The sequence below is a fragment of the Sinohyriopsis cumingii genome, chromosome 18 (assembly GCF_028554795.1).
Source record: "Sinohyriopsis cumingii isolate HCF-2022 chromosome 18, ASM2855479v2, whole genome shotgun sequence".
NCBI classification, from domain to species: domain Eukaryota; kingdom Metazoa; phylum Mollusca; class Bivalvia; order Unionida; family Unionidae; genus Sinohyriopsis; species Sinohyriopsis cumingii.
In genome coordinates this window covers 67,969,240-67,975,484 of record NC_142978.1, presented here as the reverse complement: position 1 = coordinate 67,975,484, position 6,245 = coordinate 67,969,240, and the positions used below count along the sequence as shown (strand labels likewise).

The window sequence follows — 6,245 nt, the reverse complement described above, 5'->3', positions numbered from 1 at the left end:
ACCTCACCAAAGTGAGGCTTCAAAGAATGGTCTATAGACTCATTAAATGTTCCTCTCCACGGTAATCTTTAGTAAAAGGCGAAAGATTAATACGATGTGAAGAGAAACCAGAGTAATCATTATACTTTCAAGCTTTATTTTGAAGAGAAATAGTTTGAACTTTCCAAATGCTTTTGTAAAGACGATAGTGGAATGGTTATGTCTACAAAGATCCAAAAGGGTCATAGTTTTCAATATACAGTGTCATTTTGCTATTGGCTATTTTGAATTTCAGTGAAACCCATTTATTTTCTTTATACTGGTAGAAAGGATACTAATTAATATTTCTATATTTCTTGTCGTGGAAAAGGCAGGGGGAGTTAATTTGACAGTGAAAGGGATGTAATCCACATTCGTTAGATGTTCGAGTTATCGAGATGGATTATAACTACCTATTTATACATCAGGAAAAGATTACTAATTTGGAAAAAAATAACAGGTGTTTTATTCATATAGGAAATCAAAATTTACTTGAAGAAAAAAAATTCCATTTTAGATTAATGCAACGTGTGGATGTTTCAGATGTTTGGGATATCATCTGTCTTCTCCGAGGAGAGCAATGTAGACCTTAAACCTGGCATATGTACTAGCAAACTAGGGTATGTTATACCAAGCTTAGACCATTAACTGTCTTTATTGCGTTTGGTACAATTCCAATAGGTGGTCCACACATGGTTAAGTAAAGATTCAGACATGTTTAGGCTGCCGTTAATGAAATTGAGTCGCAATTATTACTTCCGGATCAGTACCCACAAAAGTAGTCCCAGTCTATATTTAGAGCATTGTTTCCTCTCTCGTTTCGGTAGTGGTACGCAGCTTAGATTTCGGCTTTTGAGGTATAGATTTCAGGAAAATTAAATTGAAAACTCTTTGTAAAATGAGCATCAATGAGTTTCTCTTCCTACTGCTAAAACTGTTAGATCCAACTCGCAAAAAAGGCGCATAACATATTCCCATGTTGTTGTTGTGGGAATAACGCCATTTTTCAGCACGTGATAGGCTATACATGGCGGCCAGTATAAATAGTGGCATAAGAAACTGGAGAAAACCTCGGGAAGAGCCACCGACTCACGAGAGGCTAATGGCAACCTTTCTCATATACACACATAGACCGACCCCGAGACCCGAACCACGTGGATCGAGATGAGATGGCAGTGATTGGTAAAGTCGAGCGCTTTAGAACACTCGGCCATCCGGGTTCCCGTTTAATTCCATGTAGTTTAAAATTAGCATTTAAAACCTTAATACTTACGTGTAAATTCTTCATTTCTTTTAAGGTATGTCACCTGCTGTGATACATCGCCAGCATTGAAAATTATTTTCTGTCGGAAACGTGTCATGCCGTTTTCATAGATTTGTATGTTTTGAGTTTAAATGAATGCAGCCGGTGTTACTATCCATCAAAAATAATAGTAATACAAAGTTTATGTAAGTAACAACTCAGATTTCGTTAGAGATTTTCAATCACAAATACATAAAAGTAGCTAGAAATACGAGGCCTCCAAAGTTGTATATTAAAACTTGCTGGTACTCTGTGACATGTGAATGGTTTTAAGATTGTTCTTTTTGAATTATTTTTAGGCAGCCATAGTCAAAAAAATTTCCTTAATGTTATTTCGTCTGTTTTGCTTTAATTTGGTTTCGTTAGATGCCTCAAGGAGCAAATCTGAGCAGCTTTGATCATTAATGAAATTGTAAAGCCGATGTAATAAGCCTTTCCCAAAGAATTTATTAATTTCTTAGAATTAGTTCGAAGATGAAAAATACCATGGCACATGCTCATAGGTAGAGAAAAAAATAATGAACAGATCACAGCAAACAAACAAAAAACCCCAACCATGTTGCCACTTTCACATGGACGTAAGCTTATGGTGCTTTAGGTTCGTTGATATTAGACACACACACACACACACACACACACACACACACACACACTGTTTACTCATATTCAGCGTGATGTTGTGAGTTTGACGCCATTTTCCAACAATAACAAGAAAAAAACAACTTCCATCTTTCAAATGCAATTAATATTACAGTACCTTCGGTTCTTTTATTTTCAGTCAAAACACACACACACACACACACACACACACTCGTGCATGTATATACACAGGGCGTTTTTACTGCAGACGAGTTTCAAATATACACTTAACAGATCTTAATTTCCAAAACTTTGATACATCTAGTCCACAATCGTTAGATCACGCCTCTTTTTATTAGCGGATTGATTATTCAGATTGGTTTTACTGGGTTTAATGCCATTTTGCAGCACATGATTGGTATATATATGAACGCTAAATTGATACACTTTGGATGACCATATGCAAATATAATACTTGTACATACATTTGCATACATATTCCACGCAAACTAGACCAGCAAGTAGATCATCGCTTCTTTTGTTTTTTTCTGACACTACCGGTAATGTCAGGGGAGAAAAAAGAAGAAAAGGCGGAGATCTACTTGTTGGTCTAAAAAGCAAACGTGCATCTACATACATGTATTTGAATAAGATCACATCAAATGCTAAATTCATAAACATAAGATAATGTTACTTACTTCCAAACACACATGCATACCATATACATGTGAGATAAAGAGGACAAAATAGAAGGTATGATGCGAGAAAGTGACGTGATAACTAACATACTTCTGGTCCAGTAATATTCAGGGAACATAATATTCCTGATAAACTCCATTTGTCAATAAATCGAACAAGGTCAGATCCATAAGGACATAGAACACAATTAATTTTACTCTATGTTCTCTACATTTGTTTCTCAATACTTCTTAAATCCCTAAAAAATGCATAAATATAACTCTTCTGTCACCACCAAAATGAGAGGAAGAAATATTCTAAAAATAGACTTGAACTACATCTATTGGTACTGAACTGGATGTACTAATTGTGACCTGATTCCTGACAGGCCCAATTTGTTATGGCCAATTTTAGTCAAACTTTTATATTTGCATGCCACACCTATTTCAATTTTATACATGAAGTCTTTTTGAATTTTATTACAAACAAGACACGTGACACCTTTCAGAAAGTGTGTAGTGCTGGTGTTCCACAGGGTGCAAGTTTTGGTCCAAGTGCTCTTGAGAAACCAAAACTTAATTTGCTATATCTTCCTTAATTATAAGAATTTTTCAATGCAATGAAAACCTGAATGTACAAGGCCTCTCTGAGAATATGTTTACAATTTGAAATTATTGATAAAGGAAATTTAAATAAACATTTAAATTTTAAAAACTACATTTTATTGAAAATATAAATTTTCCTACAAGTTTTAAAATTCAGTTTGACAAATTTTAGACAGCAAAGTTGACTAATACATGGTATTTAAAACAAATGGTAGCTTAAGTCTGTACAAGTGATATCATTTTTCCCAGGGTTAGTGAAGCAACACAGCTCATAGTGATTTTGGCAGCAAACCGCAATATGCCTGTCCAGATGCATATAGGTGTAGACACTAAAGAAACAGTGACAGGTGCTATGTTCCACATATTGTGTCAGGTACGTAGGCAGTTGTTTGTATAAGTAATAGCGCACTCAGATTTAAAGTTCGGATGGGACCACTACCATGTTGTATAGCAAAAATGCATTCCATTTCAATGTCAATAACTACAAAAGGTGACAATGGGATAGGAAAATACAGTTTCTAGGGAGGCTCTACCTTACTGAAAAATGGTGTTATTCTCTCTCATGAAGACCTAAGCCATGTCTTTGTGGTGCTATATATCAGTGTGGTGATATGAACTAATCATGGTCACTTATGACAGTACACTTCACATGTCCTTATGAAACCTTGCTATCACCACCGGACTACTGGAGAGCTTCCAAACTGATCCAACTCTAACATTTTGTTCCAGATACAATGTTAGACCTGAAAAGATATAACATGTCTCACTTGATTCTAGAAAACAGTAAGATGTAGGTAAATGAATTTAAAATGTGTTCGATATGGTGATTTCAAAATAACATTAAGGTTGCAAGCATGGGAAAAATATTAAACATGACAGACTGACACTCAAAAAGGTGAAGCGATGACAATGTATTAAAGTGATAAATTTATCCTAAAAATATATGGGGTTTCTAGAAGCATATTTAGCCATTTACAGGTTAAATAGCAAATCAGGTAGACTATGTATCATACAGTTTAAGGCAATGTTGGGGCTGTGAGGTTTGATGATTGGTGCAAACATTAGTACATACCAGTATACAGGAAAGTCAAGCGACAATGTAATAAATTAAAATATATGACTATAAGCGATCTTATTCATGAGGGAAATAACAATTTTGGATATTGCAGATGAATACAGCAAAATGTGGCCACACAGATCAACTATAGATACCAATAAATCCTATATCGTCAACTAAATGTGAAATTCTGATCCCCAAAACGTGAAAACCAGGATGGACATTTACATATGTGGGACATATACAATGTACTTCTTAAGATCAAATGTGCAAACAAAATTCAAATGATCTGTTTCAACATTTATCATTAAGAGTGTTGGTTACCAATTATTAAACTCAATGATTCAATGGAATCAGATATCAGCTGATGCTACAATACTGCACACTGTCATAGTACTAAATTGAAATATGTTATCATACATAGGCCTACTCATGATGAAAATAACATTTTGGGATATTTTCAGCGCACACAGCCAGAAATGGGCCTTACAGATTCACTATATGTACAATGTCAGCCTATATGATGTACTGAATGTGAACGTTTGATCCCAAACATTCTAAAATATATGAATATTTGTTCATGTGGGATATGTAGCTATCGCAAAATCAGTTGTACAAAGTTGAATTCAAATAATCTGTTTGAATATTTCTTATGCAATCTTTAGAGTGTCAGTTAACAAATATTATTAGTAATTAATAATGCATAAAGCAAGATGGATCATCAGCATTCCCATAACATCATATAGGCCACAATGCTGCACTACACCAATCAATATCGTAACCAAACTGAACAATACAATGGAATGCATTTTGTGTTCAGCTTATATTATTTTGCTGTTTTCTTACATCCAAGGGTAATATACATGGGGAAAGTATATTTTATCCCTTTGAATTGTATTTCATTCTGGGACAGTTTAAAATGATTTAGTAGAGAACTTGACTAGGTTCTAGTATAAAGTTTTCATCTCTGTCCTCTCACTAAATACCCTATAACTATGTTTGTAAAAAATTACTGAAGGCCATACAAGCAGATATGTGTTACTCAGGAAGTGACCCCATGATAAACTCATAAATTAACTGCTTGGACCCCTAATAAATACTTTGAATGACCAATACAAACTGGAATTTTGTCTTCGTGTATTTTAAATGATGGTCTCATTTTGACTTACAAAGATATTTTCTCTGACAAAATTTGACAAATATCCAACATTGGAACTTATATATGGTGTAGGAATATTTACATGCTGATATCATTTAATATCATTTCAACAAATATTATATATTTTGGAGTAAATGTTTTAATTTTTTATACTTCTTTTTAAATTTCATTTAAATTTTTCAAAATAAAACTTAACTTTTTATTTCTAATTTCATTCTACTGTTTTTCAAAGTCAATATACATAACATATTGAAATTTCATGTGTCGTTCATTAATAATAAAGATTTAATACCAGTTTAATCTTTACTCAAATACTGCACTGACAGGACATAGCACAATTAATTTTGTTATATGTTCTCTACATTTGGTTCTCGAGGCTGACATTTCCACTGTGTGACAATCAGTACAAATCATATGTTAATCTAAAAATACCTTCACGGTGAAGTTCTTGCCAAAGGTTTTTTTGAGAGGCTGGACTGTCAACAGAGCAGTATGTAAACAGAACACATATTTCACTTCCGGATCATCACCATGGCCTTATTACTGACTATGCACTATCGCCAAAATACACATGGAAAACCACACCTGAGCTCATATTCTCAAGAATAAACAATGACCTTTAAATCCCTATCAAAATCGCATAAATATAACTCTTCTATCACCATGACAATGAGAGAGGAATAAATGTTCTAACAATAGACTAGAACTACCTTTGTGAGTACCGAACTGGAAGTACTGAGACCTGATTATATAATCATCGGTTACTATCTTCCATTTGGATCTGGTTAGAAGAAAAGAGAACAAAATGCTAAATTTGAACAAGAGGTTTACTTTAATTGAATTGGT

General features: G+C 33.9%; 1 non-coding gene across 1 annotated transcript; it reads right to left on the bottom strand.

Annotated features, from left to right (window-relative positions):
* LOC149776869 (U5 spliceosomal RNA) lies at positions 1–116 on the bottom strand. The gene has a single exon (XR_016416404.1). It is a non-coding gene; the product is annotated as a U5 spliceosomal RNA (small nuclear RNA).
* Positions 117–6,245: the final 6,129 nt, after the last annotated feature.